The 19413-nt window shown below is 38.9% G+C and overlaps 2 pseudogenes; one reads left to right on the top strand and one right to left on the bottom strand.

The window, feature by feature from the left end:
• Positions 1-5075: 5075 nt before the first annotated feature.
• On the bottom strand, positions 5076-6976 carry LOC149144025 (uncharacterized; annotated as a pseudogene).
• A 185-nt stretch (positions 6977-7161) lies between these two features.
• Positions 7162-8964, top strand: LOC149144024 (glutathione S-transferase F10 pseudogene; annotated as a pseudogene).
• Positions 8965-19413: the final 10449 nt, after the last annotated feature.

The following is a 19413-nucleotide window of genomic DNA, read 5'->3' as shown; positions in this document are numbered from 1 at the left end:
AGAAAAAGTTTGGTGTCAATGGAACAAAATTTAAGGGCACTAGGGTGGACGGTTAGATAGCCCAAGTCATGCACACTATTAGAAGTAAAGGACGAGATAACTAGTATAGTCGACCAAGACGTGGGCGAAGAACTACATGATGTTTAGGGGTATGATGGTATAAGTAGGGGAGAACTACATGAGTAGAAGAATCAATGGAAGACATAACACACAAGATGTTAATATAATTGAATGCAAGGAGGGATAAGTGAGGGAGCCAAGGAGAGGAAGTCGAGTCTTGGACAAGGAAGAGGGGTTGGAATGAGCTTGGTCTCATAGTCATCCAAGGCCGAAGGTCCTATTGGGAAACCAAAACCAAACCAAATTGTCTTAGATGAGATAACCCATGCAGTGGAAGGTAAGACCCACAATAGGGTGGAAGGGTGACCCAATGGGCTCCAAACACTATAAAGACAAGTTCTTTGTAATTTCTTAAGGTTTCTTAATTCTGTGATTTTGTGGACCGAGTCTTTTTCTCGTGATATTGTTGTAAAATTGTGGATTTAATAAAAGCAGAAGGCCGAAGGGCCATTTCCTTTATTAAATTGTGCATATTAATGATGCGTTATTATCTTGCATATAATGCTCATGTCTTTATGAATGGGAGATTAATTGAAGTAGAAGTGACAGTAAGATTACCTACATTATATCAAAGAGTTATGATATATTGCTAATTAACTAATGGTATAGATATTATATAAGTAAACCTACTGTGAGGTGTATTCCAAGTGAAGTAACTATGTGGTCCACAAAAAAGAGGTGAAACACATTGGTGTTTCATACTCGAGGGATCATGACACACCTAAAAGAAACCTTATGACCCTAAGAGGCCTTGTGACGCAGGTACAAATAACCATATTTCAAAACACCTTAATCAATATTGAAGGCAACAATAGGTATGCACACAAAATGGGGAAATAATTAATTAATAAAACAAAATAATTACAAGATAAATCGTGGCCCAATGATTGGCCACTCATTCCTCACACTCACTCACACACATCTACATCATACATGCCTCATGGGCTCGCTTCAAATTTATAGAAATAGATTAGAACCCAAGTAGGTTCTAGATCCCTAAACTAACTCCCAAAATATCTATTTTGATTCCTAAAACCTCTCATCCAATCCTTTATCCCTAGATAAGATCTAACTAATCCATAATCTTATCAAACCTTCCACAATACTCTTGAATATTCTCCTATTTACAAGAATTGTCATTTTCTCCTAAAACTATTGAAAAAAATACATTAATTAATTAAATCCTAACTTTGAGAACTAACTCCTCTAGTAAATATTTGACCTAGGTTAGATGCACCTACATCAAACTCCCCAGGTAAAAGAAAATCATGGTCTCCCGAACATCAGTCTTCATAAGATGATAAAAATCTTCTTGGATCCCAAACTTTAGTTTGTCGTTGATCAATTTCTTTGTCATATTGTTGCCATTCCGTTGTTGCCTTTTTCTGTCTTCCAGGATTCCATACTTTATGTTGCAATTATCCCTTCTCCTTGCTAATATATGCTTGTTCATTTGTCATCAACAAGCTTTTGCCATCTTCTTTCCTTCCCGCAATATGTCTCTTTTGGGACACTTTCACCATCAATCTTCTAATCTCTTCAATTTCCATGTCCAAATTGTCTTCTTGCTGGTAAATATCACCCATTCTTTGTTGAAAATGATTGGTGTCCTCCATGAATTCACTAGGATACCACTCATCTTCTACCATTCTTCGCCTCTTCTCTTGGAAGTCATCCTCGTTATTTCTACTTTGCTGCTACATTTTTATCATTGAAACCTCGTCCTCATCCTCCATGAAATTTTTGCAGTCCATCATCATTTCATTTGCTTCACAACTGTTATTTGGATTATCCAATCAATCCTCTAAAAAAATCATTTTTGCAGCAACAACCTCCATATCTATGCCTTTGTATACTTGCATAGGTTCCTCCAATGGTTCCTGAGCTTCCTTAATTTCCAGCTTACTCTCTATTTCTTGCAATTTTCCACTACCTGCAAATGAAAAATAAGTATTAGATTCAAAATCATGAGACCTGGAGGTCTCTCTTATGACTTCTTACATCCCTTCTGTATGTAGCATACAATCCTTCAAGTTTTCCACTGACTCTTCCTCATCTTCTTCAATTTTCTTATTGTTGTCCATATCCATACATTCATCATCCTCTCGTTCTTCTGGCCTCTTTTTAATCTGCATAATAATTTTTAATGAATGTTCTTCACAATAATTTATAGTGACATTTGTGGGAATTGAACCCACGCTCACATCATCATCGCTGTCACCTAGCAATGGTCCTTGTTCTGGTTCACAAATGTATATATTTGTTTGGAGTTTCTCTGCTTCTAAAACTTTCATTTTGCGCTTCAGTATTCTTTCCATCAACTATTTAATTGGCCATTTAACTATTCGCTTTATTACCTATCCATCTCTCTATCTTTGTAACAACTTCATTAATATGTCAAGTTGCTCCTTTAATTCAACAATCTCTTTCTCTTCATCAACAATACTAATTGTTATGCCATCGCTGTGACTTTTCTCTCAATCCATCTTCGTCTTCTGTCGTGAACTTCACCTTGTTCACTGTAACCTACAACTGAATCACTTTACCAAGTTATCTCCTCTGAGCTTGGCCAATGTTTCACTTTACTTGAACCTTCTTTTTGAGCACTCTTTTGTACTACAATATTCCTTCAAATTATTTTTACAATGACTAGACTTTGGGTGTCAAACTTTGCCAATCATGCACCCATTACAATCATTAACACTTTTGACTTGATTTTAAATTTATTTTTGACTCCAGACTTTTCTATCAATTCTACTTAATGGATCTTGGATGAAAAATGCACCTTTTACATACCAAGACATGACTTTTATTTGACTTAAAAGTTTGACTATTACAATAATTAAAATAGTGGTTTTTTATTTTTTTTTATTTTAACTCAAGTTAAATAAATAACATTGGCTTCTTGACCTTTCACATCCTTCCTTACTTTAACTTTTTCAATATTATGATTCATAACCTCAAATTCATGCCATTATTATGATATCACTCCTTACAAAAATACCCAAAAATAAACAAGGGAGCCACTGTCGTAGCGGTAGTCCCTACGGGGGTTGAGAAACTAGAGTTCTTTGAGTTGTTCTTTGAGTTGTCGGAACCTTATTACTTTGCAGTCAGGTAAGGTACTGACAGACCAAGCAGGTAGCTGATAAGAGTTGAGAAACTAGAGTTCTTTGAGTTGCCGGAACCTTATTACTTTGCAGTCAGGTAAGGTACTGACAGACCAAGCAGGTAGCTGATAAGAGTTTCCATTGAATTGCACGGTTGCTGCATGCTTAAGGCCCTTGTTGCTGATAAAGGTAGCACATAAGCTACTACATTTAGAATATATTGTTGCCTGCATATCCACAGTATTTGATGCCTTAAAGTCAGTCAAGCAGTTCTGTATAGCTTTGTGCAACTCTTTCAGATGCCCCCTTTGACCTAACAATGGTTCTAAATTCCCATTGTGGAATTGAGGTAATTGAACTGGAAAACATTCAATCAATGAAAGAAATTTTAATTATATCTATATACACTTTCCCTGTGGAACATAATTTGGCACTGGGAACCTTTGCATAACATATTCGTCAATTGGTGCATCGTATTCACAACTGGTGGCAATGAATAGACCTCCAGTTGTCCGGCCAAAGTTTATGCCTCCATGGTATTGGAACATAAAAAGCATATGGTAAATAAGATTGTTCATTTATTCTATTGAGAGAGGCCAGGTGTTTAAGGGTTGGGATGTGTTTAAGGGTTAGGGAGATGTATGTTGCTTAATAAACCCTGGGTTATCATGCAAATAAAAACATAAATATAACTGCATGAGCCTAGTAGCATAAATATTAATACATATGGCCTTGAGCTCAATACAAAATAAGAATAAACCCCACCATGTAATAATTCTGGAATGTTCCTCCTCTGGTAAAATCGGGCTACTGCAAAAGCAACATCCTCTGTAGGCCTACGAGGGATGCTCGATCCAAATGCCGTAAACCTGTAATGAAAATGATATTTTAGCAGCGTGAACAGGAAGCCCCCGCATTTCTAATACTCAAGCTCTACTGAGGCAATAGATTGCAGCTTTGTTTCGAACATAGTAATGTTCGAAAGTATATGTAAATTCTGTGATGTAGGGAAAATCAAAATTCGGAAGCGCCTGATAATATGCTTTATAGTTGTGATGAGGCAAAGAAAACATTACCATCCTGCCTAATTCTCAGTCCACATCACCCAAGGGAGGCCTGTATTTAATGATATTGCCATTTTGCAGTCCATTGTAAATATGACTGACCCTTTTCTCCATAAGGTTTCTCCACGTTACCATATTCATCCTCAATCTGCATAAACTTATGGGTCAGACCAGAAAGCCATACTTCAGACTCAACACTGAAGACAAGTATCACAACAAGACAGGGTACCTGTGTTAATATAATGGGTCCACTTTGCCATGCGAAGAGCTTTTCTTTCTTCATCAATTCCACTATCTTTCTAGTGAAATTTCGCATCTCATTCTTAAGAAAACAAATGAAATCTGTAATTAGTAACCGTGACCAAAATACTAAAGACAAGCATTTAACTTGAAATTGAAGCTTTATAATCATCAATTATGAAAAGTATGCAAATATACCTTGCTAAATCAAATCCAAAATAAAATCATTTAAATGGTCCGTTGTCTGTTCTAACAAAGAATTGACCAGAACATTGAAGCACAAACAGAGTGATGTCAAAGATAAACCGTCCATTTATAAGGAAATGTTAAAAATTAACAAAATGACGTTGGGAAAACAATGGTGGACAGATTCACTTAAAAAAACAATCGGTTATATATCTCACAAAGCCAAATTATAAGTATTAATCTGAGGAGAACCTTTTATTGCAATCATGAATAAAAAGCACACTTCTTAATTAGGAATAAAAAAACACACTGGTTCATCACAACTTCATTTACATCTTGTTTCCTTAATGCTGTCTTAACCACACAAAAAAACAAAACACTTATCATAATGCTTCTCTAAATACAAAAACACACGTATCAGTTCAACCCTGCAAATCATTTTGAGCTCACATTCCAGTTCACATTGTTTTCTACGCTTTTGAGCTTGAGCTTGAAGAGACTGCAAGAGCTGTTCCAGTTCTTTCACAAAGTCAATTGCACCTCCAATAATGGAGGCCTGGTCTCCCTGAACAAAGACATATATGACCCAAATAAATCCCTAAGCCATAAATTTCATTTAAAGTTATAGGAATTGAAATGACAATATAATGGTGCAGAATTTGTACCCTTTGGATGAAAGAGACCGGCATCAGGAAACGCCGGACTATTAGATGCTCGTTCATTTGCTTTCTCCTATTGCGCTCAACAGCAATGTGAGTCATCCTTTGGCTCTCCACTTCTTCACTGTTCTTGCAGACCTTTGAACGCTTCCTCTTCCTAATTCGTTCATGGGTGGCTGTATTGGCTTGGTAACCCTTAATATTCCCCAATCTCTTGTCGTTGCAATTGTCTGAACAATTCACAGTGTTAGATGAGTTGGGCTCCGAGCTTGAAGAGCTCACACCCTCCTCTGGGGCATCCAAGCTGGAGAACTGATCTTTTGCTTCAGTTTTGACAAGCGAAGTACATGATTTTGCCCTTCTACAACTTGTCAGATTCAAATCATATTCAGATCCATGACCACCGTGCAGAAACTCGTCAAAGGATGGACTTTCACGTTTGCTATCATTATCACAGATCGGAAATGATAGCAGCTCCTGAAATCCCCATGACCTCTGTTGCTCTAGCACAGGAAGCAGGAGCTATGGGCCATGATTGAAGTTGCAAGCTGGTACTGATCCGGCCTCGTCTCCGTTCATTCCTATGCCTTCCAGCATGTGCAAGAGGGCCAAGTTTGATTGCCTAGTATCTCCAAAGACGTTCAACGTCTCAGACAATCCTTTTTCCTGAGAGCCAAAATTTAATGGCGCTTGTGAGCCCAACACCTCTATTGGCCTGCATGAGCTCCCCATTTTAGCACATTCTGATTCAAATTCATGAGATGGACTTGTTTTGTGCACACCAGAATACATCCACTTCAACTTGCCTGCACCTTCAGGGGCCTGCAACAGCATATAACAAAAGTTTAAATGTTTTTTTCATTTGGAAAATTATGTTTTTGACCAGGGCATACAATATACACAACACCAGCAGCATGGCATTGGGAGTGTGAAAAATATTTGAAAAGAAGAACATTGCAGAACCCGATAAAGGTTATGACTCAAAAGTTTTCTATTGTTTGGTGCATATTGATTGCATTGCTTTTTTCTATCACAAACACTAAATGCAAGTGAAATCAGGCCTTCTCACACAAAACAATGAACATACAGATTCATATTTACTAGGCACTTTGCACAACAATTGAGCCCAGCCCACCCAAATATTTTGCATAACTACAACTTAATCCCGATCACATCCCATGTTCTTCTTAAGGCAATGTTTAGGGATAAATTTCTATGAGTTTACTATATATAGAAATTTGATTTTCATAGCCCAAGCTAGATTATCATATTAACCCAAGCTCGATTCTCAATATATTCTAGACCTTAGCTTTGTAAGTGCAATACTGCGAATATGGAAGTTAATAATATCACAACAACAGTTAGTCCAAGTTCAGTCCTGAGCGAATTCCTGAGCTTGGCTTGAAAAGTGCATCACTATACTTCCTGATTAGGGCGAAGTTAATAGCTGTTGTAGAACTCTAGTGCAAAAGGATTAACTCACAGTATTAGCGTCATTTGGCTTCATTGATGATACTGCCTCCCGTGCTCCAGATCTTGCTACAATTAATACCAGTAACAGAAAACCAGACCACTCAGGAGGAATAATTGCATGCATCCTTAATCAGATAAGGAGGACTATTTCATACAGAAGGTACACGAACTTTGCAGGAAAAGAAAACTCGCTTCTGCCTCAGCGTTAGTGCTCTACTACACCGCCGTGCCTCTCTCACAAAAATATTTCAGTATTATAATGAAATATCTTCTACCTTCATTCACCTACATTGTATCAGTAAGTGACCTGCATCATATCAGTAAATGACATAATATATGTGTGTCAGTCAGTCTTCTTGAAATAGAATTAGCAACATATCATAGGAATAAATGCAACTCATAGATTTATTTACTACCACTCTTATGATTTATTTAAATACACCGGAGATCTCTTTTGGACACGTCTCACAATATTGACAAGTGAATTTAGAATATTGACAAGTGATGGTTAAATTTTAACAAGTGCCAATCTCGACTATACCCTGCTGTTCACCTAAGTTTAACAACTGTCATTTCATGCTATCAAACGATGACTCTTGTAAAGAAGGTTTCGCCAAGTAGTTTTTTCCAGTAAATAACCTGGATATACTATGTTATAATTTGGGTTCTCGTTTATGCAGCCCTTCGGGCAGGTACCTGTGCTCGAGGACGGCGCTCTGACTCTTTTTGGTTTGTATCCATACATATCACATAATTACTCAAACTGCATCTAGAAACTTATGGCAGTTTGTTAGAGATTCATCTTTTACTTATCCATTTTTTGCTTTATGGTTAATGCAGAATCGAAGGCCATCGTTCGGTACATTGCAGAGAAGTACGCAGCACAGGGGACCATTGGGCTGTTAGGTAAGAGTTTGGCAGAGAGAGCTGTGATTGAGCAGTGGATGGAGGTGGAAAGCCAGACTTATAATCCTCCCAGTTCCTTTCTAGTATTTCAACTGGGATTCGCTCCGTTGTGGGGCATTCCTCAGAACCAGACAGAAATTGCAAAGAACGAGGAGAAGTTCTCCAATGCTCTGGACGTGTACGAGAAGAGATTGTCTGAGAGTAAGTATTTGGCAGGCCCGGAAAGCGGTAACGCCCCGGTGGTGATACCTAGATCCCAGGTAGGACCTAGCTATCCACAAGAGAACCTGTAGTCGCAAAGCAATAGGCAGACGGAGCAGCAAGCTCATTGCGTAACCTAGTCGAGAGCCGAGTTTCTAAGGAGACTACGGGGATGGTAAGAGAGCTTCTAGGGCAGGGAAGCTAGATAGGCCAACCCCCGCGGCACGGATCGTCGCGGCTACTCCGTCACTTGAGGCAGGGCATCCTATGCTACAGACGTTCTTGGCCGGAGGCGCACAAACCATTAGTTCAAGGATCATATTTCAAGCCGATGGATATATACCGTACTCAAGAATGCATCATCTGGGCAGCTTAGCGCTGGAAAATCGAAAATCATACGACTTCTTAGGAGCAAAGGCAGAAACGAGGTAACCATAGGGAACATTTTCTTTATTTTAAGCAGCAGGGGAATTTACAGTTATCAGTGTATCTTCCCTGCACATGAGCTTTCAATATTCCAAACTGACCAATGATAGTGAATCCAATCGAGTCAGTTCCAATCCAGTTCTCAGCCAAGCACAAGAAGTACTAGGTCATGTAAGTAATTATGCTTTTTTTTCTTCTGAAATGTACCTGATTTTTCGTGAGCTGCAGTCTTCCCTCCTGTCTCCCATGTACCTGCTTCTGTCTCACAGAAATCAACTAGTACACTCTTGTGGCCCGAGCTACCGCTTACAGATCTAGCTAGCCAGAAAATGAAAGAATTGCACTCGAGAAAGAATGATAGACAGACAACCCCGCTTCTGGGTTTTCACACAGAACAAAGGATCCTGGGTAGGTTTCATCCAACGAGAAATCCAAGTGTTGATGCATCGAGGCTGCATAGTGACAGATGGATAACATGCGTAAACATACGTATAAACCAGAACATCCAACCTACGTATAAACTAGAACATCCAGCGTAAGAGTCTAAGCACGGGCAAGAAAAAACTTAGGATAAAATAACTTGTCTAAGCACGGGCAAGAAATAACTTGTCGTCACTAAAATCACATCGAGGCAAGAGACGCTTGCACTAAGAGGGTGAAATCGAAAGTTTGGTTAAAATTTTTTGGAGTCAAATCGCCAACAACTTTGTTTAAAATCAATTAAACACCAAAAATTTACGGTCAACCGAAAAAGTAATACCGAATCAACGCCCGATCGAATGCTATAGTCCCTGCTATGCCGGAGCAGGGACTAATAAATAACATAAACTCATTTTCACACTTTATAAATCCTCCTCATAATTCTTTGGAAACTCTCCAGAAAATATTCCCACCAAGTCTCTCATGGACACACTCCACTTATTCTCTCTCATAAATTAAAATATACTCATTTTGAGAATTCCTACATACAAAATATAAAGCTATGTGATACGTATTGTGCAACAACTCTAAAAACCCTCTTAGGTTTTATAGGTTTGAAATACGAATTAGATTGTGCAAGCTCCATTTTGAAATTTGGACAAAATACTTCAGTGTTTTCTCCATCTGTAGCTTCATGTTCTTGTGTTATGATTTTTGCAACCAAAGCTTCGACAACGTTCAGTTAAAGCTTCAAAAGAACTCGTCGAGAAATAAGAGAGGAGCAACTAAATGTACAGTGCTGCTATAATCTAGTCTTTGCAGATCCCCACCCAAACAGTATGCCAACCAACACCAATGAGTTATTTTTCACCGTCTGTTTGTTGAACTTGTCCAGCCAGTTAGAAGCATAGCTGAATACATGCTGGCAAAATAACATGAAAAAAATACGAATATGTGACAGGTTGTTCTTCACCTTTGCAGTGATAGCTACACCTTCGAACGTAGCACAATATATCAGACATTAAATATCTTCCATGCTTCCTTACCTTGTGCTTCCTTTCTTAAATCTGGAAACCAAATGGAATGACTTCCCTAGTATTCACAGCACTCCCATTCTCTGCCACACGTTGCGCTACTCTTGCCTTCTCGAGGATCACAAGCGCACCAATAGTTGTAGCTTCCTTACGTTGTTGCAATGAATGGTGGCTCACGAGTTGAATCGTTGAGTTGAAAAAATACCTTAATTAATTAAATTTTAACTTTGAAAACTAATTCTTCTAGTAAAGTTTTGACTTAGGTTAGATGTATCTGCATTATCTTGGGTCATGAAACATAGGTTTGGTGTTAAAATAACTTGAAAAGGAGAAAGCTAAGGACATTGAAGAAAGCCAAGCTAAAATATTAAAAAAAAATGGAGGGGCTTACCTTCATCCCTCACATCCACAAACTCTTCAATTTAGAAATAAAGTAAGGATTACCTAACCCTTGGACTCAAAGTTGCATTCTATTTATTTTTAAAAGTGTGGAGTTAAAGTAGTGCCTCTAATTATAGGATCATTATGATTGACCCCATTTTAGCCAAATTATATGGAATCATTTTAGAAATCAGGATCAATGTAATTCTAGAAAGCCATAGAAAAAGAACTAAAGGCTAAGACAAATATAGGAGTTATCATTCAAATTTGTACTATCTTGTTATTCTTAGGATCATTATGCAAAAGATTTTTAATAGAAAAAACAATCTCCTAGGTTATCCCATGTCCCCTATTATTTTTGGCATATAGATTTCTTTGAAAAACATGTTGTGTTAACATGGCTCTCACTAGTATAATCATCATCCTTCTTCTTTGCGTCAATGATATTGTTATTATGGTGAGGATTCCCTATGATCTTAATAAGAAATTATAAATCCCCAAGATTTTTTCTCCAATGTACATATGACTATTAACACTAGAAAAATGAAGGTTATGATAGTTAAATCTAGAGAGATCACTTATGCCAATTTTATGTACAACAACAAAAACTTGGAAGAAGACACTTCATACAAATATCATGCAATCAATTTTCATCACAAGGTTAATTGGAACTATAGCATTAATAAAAGCATAAATGTAGAGTGGAAAGCTTATTATGGACATGAAAATAATTTCCAAACAAGTGAATTTTTGTTATGGGATAGGAAGAAACTCCTCTTTGAAACTCTCATCACTCTTGTTATTTTATATGGTTTTGAAGTTTGGGGTTACAGTATTAGTAAAAAAATATGGAGAAAGATAAAACAATTCTAAATGTGTTTAATCGATTCTAATATCAAAAGTAAATGAAATGCACCTTACCCTATCTTCCACATAAAAGTGAGTGTTTTCCTATTAAGAGCATGGCTATGACTAGGTGCCTAATGTACAAGAACAAGATAAGCATTGTGGACGATAAGAGGACTTGTAAGATTGCTTCAAACTCTAGTCAAAATCACTTGTGGCTTAAGGGGGGATGAAATAAAAATGCCAAGTCTTGGATAAATCACTGAGGAATAAAGTGAGAGGTTAATATGTAGAATAATGTTAATATTAAAAATATTATTCAACTAAATTTAAGAAGAATTGTGGTGTGATAAACAATGAAAGGATAAAATAAAATTAAGATACAATTTATCAACCCTAATTTAGAAGATCAAAAGTATCTCCTATATTTTGACTAGCTTAAAAGAAGAAAATGAACATGCTAACATAAAAACTAACTCTCATGAGCTCCATGTTGGGTGCAGGAATTGCACTTAAGCAAACTCCTCAACACTTAATTGTCAACCCAGGGGATTCGTAAATTTAGAGACGAAGCACAGGCAATGCCAGAGATGGTATGAATATTTCTAATGTCAATCCTAATTTCTTTAAAGGAAAGATCGTAGAATCAAACTAAAGAAAGAAAAAGGCAACTTGAACCATCAAAATAATCTAAGACTGGAACAAAGAAAAATGCATTTGGAAAAGAGATTTAAAAATAAAGGAGCAATCACTCTAGCTAACCATTGATTAATTACTAAGTGTGTATTTTTATTAGTAGAGACACTTTTAGCAGTCTCAACAGATGGGCCCTTCAAACCTACTTATATAAAGATTTCCTTCTTGCACTGGTGCAGGCAACCTGCTTGCACCAATGCAAGAACAAAAGTTTATGCAGAGGGTATAAATGATGTCTGTACTAAAAGTTTTTTCCTTCGTGCAAGGGCTTGAACTTTCTCAAGTTCAGAGCACTCAGATCCCGTGGCAAGAAACTAGTTCTTGCACCAAATCAGAGTTTCTTACACTTAGTTTAATTCTTGAAATAAGAGCTTAACTACTGCAAGTGTTGTGAAATCAAATTGCACATATAAAACTGATTGTTTCTGATTTTCTAACAGAGTGCAGAAATAAAGAAACAATCCTTATAATTTATCCTGTCATAAAACATTAATGAAAGCAAAAGAATTGCTGGAAGTAAACTAAAAAGGATTGCTGCATCACACCAACATGCACTAGTGCAGGTTCATTTCTCATGCTTGGACCAAGCGGGGAAAACCAAATCAAACAAACTACAGGAAATGAATAGCACACCAACGTGCACTAGTGCAGGGATATTTCACCTACTTGGACCTGGTGGGGAAAACCAAATCAAACAAATTGCAGGAAATGAATAGCACACCAACGTGCACTGATGCAGGGTTATTTCACCTGCTTGGACCAGGCGGCGAAAACCAAATCAATCAAACTACAGGAAATGAATAGCACACCAACGTGCACTGGTGCAAGGTTATTTCACCTACTTGGACCAGGTGGGGAAAACCAATCCAAAATCAGATGTAGGAAAATAAATTCTAACTACTGTTGAAAATGCAACAAGATGATGGAGCTTAGTGGAAAGGAGTCGCCTTCACTAAGTGGGCCCGCAGGCTATTTTTGGCGCAAAGTATATTTTTAGACTATGTCTATTTTTAGACATATGGATCATGGTCTATGAGTTGCAGTATGTTATTTGTGGATGATTGGTCATGTTGGGAAAAATAGATGGACTTCTATTTTTGGTTCACAGTGGAGTGATCAAAGTCTATTTTTAGACTGTCAGACTAAAAATAGAAACAGTCAAATATTATTAGCCCTTAGTAATATTTGGACTCTAAACATTATCTTATTCTCTTGGAGCACTTCAGTTCGAGCTACAGATGTGGCACATGCAGCTGACAAAAGGAATCACGTGGTTTCTTATGTGTTAGTTGAGCTATTGCATGGAGGACTTCAGTTAGAACTCATGCATGTGACTTCTGTGGAGTTGATTGTGGATTTGATTGAGTTGTGTTCAATTTGACTTGGTTAAACTAGTTGTATTTAGTCTAACTGCAGAATACACTAGTGATGAGTTGTGTGAATTAAATATTAATTAATTCACTAATTATTAACTCATAAAGAAACTAAAGAATGCATCAGTTAACTCAGTGCATGGACAATTCAACAGAGACAAGTGTTAAAGGTAAGTGAAAGGGTGAGTTGTGACTATCAGTTGTGCATGAGATTTGCACATGCATGGATTTGAGTAATGCCAATGAGGACTACGCAGTGTGGGCCAATATCAAGGCAATTGTAGCTTGTGCTCACGTGATTCTCTTGCAGGATTGTGCAGTGGAGGCAGGCAAAGCAGTGGAGAAGATTTGAACTTGTGACTTGTTCGGATCTGAGCTAGTTTTGTGTGTAACAGGTGGAGATAGTACTGAGTACTTGTGAGGAGTATTGTACTATGTCTTGTTACATGTTCTTAATCATTATAATATACAGATAGTGTGGGGTTTTCAGCTGTATGCTTTCCCCGGGTTACATACTGTGTTAATCTGTGCATGCGATTGATGTTTCATTGTTTTTAATGCTGCTAAATTGATGATCAACGTGGAGGAGGTTATGTATTATGCATGTATTCCACAATAGTGTATAATCGGGATAATCTTTGTGAATAAGTGTCATATTATTCAAAATTTCTACATGGTATCAAAGCTCTTTGATTTGTAGAAAAAGTTCTACAAGATATCAAAGCGAGGATTGATCATCAAATCTATTATTCAGAAAGTGATTACATTTTATTTCTTCAGGCAGAGTCTGTAATCGGGCCAGGTAGCCTCTGGATTCATCCTTCTTTTGGAAGGTGAGATATCCGGTGAATGCCCATACAGTCGATCTCTGTACAAGAAATACTTTGTTCTCACGAATTTTAGATCAAAAGCGGTTGAGTTTTGAGCTGGTGGAATGGTGCTCAAGGATAAACTCAGAAACATCTAAGTGTGAGAATGGAGACAGTATGCCCTAGTATCTCACGAAGTTCACCCAATGCCGGGATGAGCTGGGAAGTGTGGGGGTGACTGTCGATGATGAGGACTTGGTGAGCTTGGCTCTCCTTGGTCTTCCAAAGAGTTGGCATTCCTATCAGGACTCTGTCAATGGTCGGGAGAAATTGCCAGGATGGGAGAGACTTTGGTCAGATCTTGTGCAAGAGGAGATCAAGCGAAATACCAGGGACGGATCTTCATCAAAGGTATCTGATGAAGAAAATTTCGCTTTGGTTGTTAAAGCGAAGAAGGGAAAGGAGAAGGTTTCTCTTTCCGAATCCAGTTCTTCCAATGATGGGAATTGACAAGTCGAAGGTGAGATGCTTTCGTTGTCATGAGTTGGGCCATTATGCTACTAGTTTCCCAAAGAAGAAATCCAAGAAGGGATCCGGGGAAGGATCTGAAGGTGAGGCACTTGCTTCACAGTTTGAGTTGGATTTCACACTCTTCGCATGCATGGTTTCATCCATGGTGGGAAGTGGTTGGTTTCTTGACAGTGGAGCTTCTTTCCACATGACCGGTGACAAGAGTTTGTTCAATACTTTGGAGGAGAAAGATCTCCAGATACTCATAGCGATGGGTAATGATGAGAAGTATAGTGTCTCAGGTGTAGGCACGGTTATTTTTCAGAGGGAGCATGGAGCTTGCCTTACCTTGACCGATGTCAAGTATGTACCAGGATTGAAGAGAAACTTGGTGTCGATCGCAATGCTGGAAGATAGAGGCTATGGTGTAGTCTTCAGTAAGGGAAATGTTTTCCTTAGACACATCATCACTAGACATGTGAAGAAGATTGGTTCACGGGTCAAGAACCTGTATTCTCTTAAGGTTCAAGATGCATGCAAAGCCTTGAGCAGCGAGGCCACTGATGGAGACTTGGTGGTTGAGAGGGAGCGTATATTACCGCTCAACATGCAGAGCCAGAAGAAGTCTCAGACGATTGTGGAGGAGCCACGATTGGTGCAGCAGCTTCAGGAGGTTATGGAGCAGCCACAACAAGGGAAGCTGAGAGGAGATCAAGTAGAGACATCTACTCATGCAAAGACCTCCAGTAGGGGGAAACTTCAAGCCAGGTGGGTAGAGGGATCGCATGCAGCCATACCTCCAGGTAGGAGGTCGGGTGATGTGGATTGATCGTCCCAAGGAGGAGGGGCAGGATCCTTGAGGTACCCAACCTCTTAGATGAGACCTTGCTACGGGAGCCCCGATGTGGAGTAGCAGGAACTGACTGATTGGGTAGAGACAGATGCGGATGGAGAGGCAGAGAGAGCGACAGTGTAGGGAATCCCAGGACAACGCATAGCTAACAAGCTGCAGCAATGCGAGAGGCACAAGTGTTTTGCACAGTGCTAGGTGGCACAGAGAAGTGTGCAATGGTGCGAGATGCATGGAGATGTTGCAGTAGCGCAGATGTTAGAGAGGGAGCACTTGTCAGCAGCAGGTAGAGCTTTAGCATTAGAGTATGTTCCTAGCCCAACAGAGTGGTCAGTTGGGAGTGTTTTTTTCCAAGTGTTGTTGGAGCAAGTGGACCGAGCAAATGTGTTGCATGCAGAACATTCCAGAGTTGCAGGATAAGGGTTGCAGATAGTCCATATCTTGTTGAGAGGGAGTGTTGAAAATGCAACAACATGATGGAGCTTAGTGGAAAGGAGTCGCCTTCACTAAGTGGGCCCGCAGGCTATTTTTGGCGCAAAGTCTATTTTTAGACTATGTCTATTTTTAGACATATGGATCATGGTCTATGAGTTGCAGTATGTTATTTGTGGATGATTGGTCATGTTGGGAAAAATAGATGGACTTCTATTTTTGGTTCACAGCAGAGTGATCAGAGTCTATTTTTAGACTGTCAGGCTAAAAATAGAAACAGTCAAATATTATTAGCCCTTAGTAATATTTGGACTCTAAACATTATCTTATTCTCTTGGAGCACTTCAGTTCGAGCTACGGATGTGGCACATGCAGTTGAAAAAAGGAATCACGTGGTTTCTTATGTGTTAGTTGAGCTATTGCATGGAGGACTTCAGTTAGAACTCATGCATGTGAGTTTTGTGGAGTTGATTGTGGAGTTGATGGAGTTGTGTTCAGTTTGACTTGGTTAAACTAGTTGTATTTAGTCTAACTGCAGAATACACTAGTGATGAGTTGTGTGAATTGAATATTAATTAATTCACTAATTATTAACTCATAAAGAAACTAAAGAATACATCAGTTAACTCAGTGCATGGATAGTTCAACAAAGACAGGTGTTAGAGGTAAGTGAAAGGGTGAGTTGTGACTATCAGTTGTGCATGAGATTTGCACATGCATGGATTTGAGTAATTCCAATGAGGATTGCACAGTGTGGGCTAATATCAAGGCAATTGTAGCTTGTGCTCACGTGATTCTCTTGCAGGATTGTGCAGTGGAGGCGAGCAAAGCAGCGGAGAATATTTGAACCTGTGACTTGTTCGGATCTGAGCTAGTTTTGTGTGTAACAGGTGGAGATAGTACTGAGTACTTGTGAGGAGTATTGTACTATGTCTTGTTACATGTTCTCAATCATTATAATATACAGATAGTGTGGGGTTTTCAGCTGTATGCTTTCCCCGGGTTACATACTGTGTTAATGTGTGCATGCGATTGATGTTTCATTGTTTTTAATGCTGCTAAATTGATGATCAACGTGGAGGAGGTTATGTATTATGCATGTATTCCGCAATAGTGTATAATCGGGATAATCTTTGTGAATAAGTGTCATATTATTCAAAATTTCTACAACTACTTCACGCTGTGGATCCACTTTCACTCAAACAGGAATTCATGTGCTATATATTAAATCACACCTAGCAGTATTAAACATAAATTACAAGAACAGGAAATAGGGTAAACGTGCTAGGTTGGTTGGGCCCTAGCCAACCAGCACGTTTCCCTTTTTAAATAGAAATGTTGCTCAACACTTTATCAATTCATCAACTTTTAAATAAAAATACGATTAATGAAAACAGAAGGCAGAGCTCCTTTATTATTGATTCATAGAGGCAAATACATGCGTGATTACATATCCAGCCCAGATTTGGGCGATAACAAAAATACAAGCCTGTTACTGCCTCCTTGGTTATATCTTTGCGCTATACAAACTTATCAAGAACTATTCGTCCTATTTACATTTCTCATTATATAGATCCTTGGCTGAAGGCCAAAAGGATTGTTTAACTGATTACATAACTGATAGGTAGAATTTAGCTTTCGGCCTTCAAAATTAGGCATTTTAACAAAACTAGCCGTAGCCAATGTCTAGTTGTTCGTTCTTCATAAACCGATCTTAGCTACCTTTAGATTGCCTTGTTGTCGTGGCTGGAGCTTGGCTGCCTTCAGTTATAACCTGTTGTTGCGGATGAAGCAACGCAAAACAAGGCGGTGATCAAGGAGGTCCGAATCTGTTGCAAAGATTCGTTGCGCTGGCACCAGTGCGAGATCCTATCCTACACTAGGATCAACAGTCACGGTAAGCACTTGGCTATCAAACAAATTTGGAGATATCGATAAGTTACAAAAGTGATTATAAGTGAGAAATCACGTAATAAATAATTAATCAATGCTAAGTTAAGTTTAAAAATATGAAATATAAAGTTCATGCGAAGTATGTCATCATTCTTGTACTAGTGCAAGATGAGGGTGTATAAGGGGGGTGAAACAGCGGTAAACGGTCATAATTTAGGAAGGGGAAAATTGTCAAAAGGGAGAAAATTAGGGGGCTAACATCCTCCCATCCCTAAACTGTTGTGTGTCCTCACACAACTCTTTACCTCTGTAAAAAACTTGAAAAATTTAAGCACTCCAGCTCAATCCTGCTCTAGCATATTGTCATCACCCTGCAATGTTTCAGACTTCTTATTTTTGATGTTTTTTAACTTCTTGGTCACCTTTTTAAGTTGCCTGAAACATTATGCAGCTCAGTACTTCCAGATTTTTACTTCCCTTTTCTTCTTCTGGATTTTGCCGTCAATTCTCCTCTGCTCTGTTCTTTGTCCTCCTATGCTTTGGCTACAAGCTGCTCTAAATTTTGTACTTGAAGTTCTAACTCAACTACCCGAGCAACAGGAGTTACCAATTCCTTCTCTTTTTCTATTTCGGCAGGAGTTGTGTCTTTCTCAGGGACCTCCATATCCGCCATGGTTACATCAGGAAACTCTTCTCCCTCTGGTCCCTTTTCTTCCGGTTCTTCCTCCTCTGGTTCTTCTTCTTCTGGTTCTTCCTCCTCTGGTTCTTCTTCTCCTGCCTCTCCTTCTCCTGCTTCTTCTTCAGATTCTGCCTCTTCTTCTTCTTCTTCTGCTTCATCTTCTGTAGGGTCTGCCTCTTCTTTTTCGGGTTCCGCCTTTTCTTCCTCAGATTCTGCTTCTTCTTCTTTTGTGGGTTCTTCATCGTCTGGTTCTTCTCCCTCTGTCTCTTCTTCTTCTGCTTCTTTGTTTTCTACTTCTTTCTCCGGTTCTTCTTCTCGCACTGGTGCTTCTTCCTGTACTGGTGCAAGAGGGGATTCCACGCCCTATGGGGATTGTGGTTCTTTACCTTCATCAAAGACTTTACTCTTTTTCCAGGGCTTCTTGATAAAATCGGCCAACAGAGCATCGTCCTTTACCTTTGCAAGCTTTGCTGCGTCTGCAAGAACTGACAAATTATCATTTTCAGGGATCGAAGGGGTCTCTTCTACTGGTGCGCTAGCCGTCCTCTCATTTGAAGGCGAGGCCTTCTCTGCTTGTTCAGATCGATTCCTTTTTGCACTAGTGTAAGAAGGATTTCCCTTTTCGTTTTTCCTCAGGCCCTTGCTTGTGTTGGCAGGGTCCTTTGTCCCCTTTTCAGCGGTTGTCCCTTTGTGCAGCTATTTCAATAGCGCTTCCCATGTCATTCCTTTTGCTTCTAACTATATCAGGACCAATATTTTTATCAAGCCGTTATGATATAATCTTGTGTCGGCCTGGTCTGCCCTATTGTCCTGTACGCTTCTAGCCATTTTATCCAAGCTTTTGAGCAGAAAATAAGGGAAATTCATCCTCCATCGGATGTGTCGGCCGGCTTCAAAATGTTGCAACATTCTAAAGTGATACACCAAGGTAGGGTGTATCTTCCTTCGCAAGTCACAAACTTTTGTAAAATGAAAAGGAGGTCTTTCCACTGACCCATTAGGGCACTGCACAGAACTCCTACTTTCCAGTCTACCTCTACCTTTTTTTCAACGACGAAACGCTTCTAGCGTTTCCTTTCCAGCTTCTGATTCTTAAACCATTGTT

This window comes from Pinus tabuliformis, chromosome X (assembly GCF_031772625.1).
Source record: "Pinus tabuliformis cultivar Carrire ecotype Pingquan chromosome X, CPIR1, whole genome shotgun sequence".
Taxonomy (NCBI): Eukaryota; Viridiplantae; Streptophyta; class Pinopsida; order Pinales; family Pinaceae; genus Pinus; species Pinus tabuliformis.
This window is presented reverse-complemented; position numbering and strand designations above follow the sequence as displayed.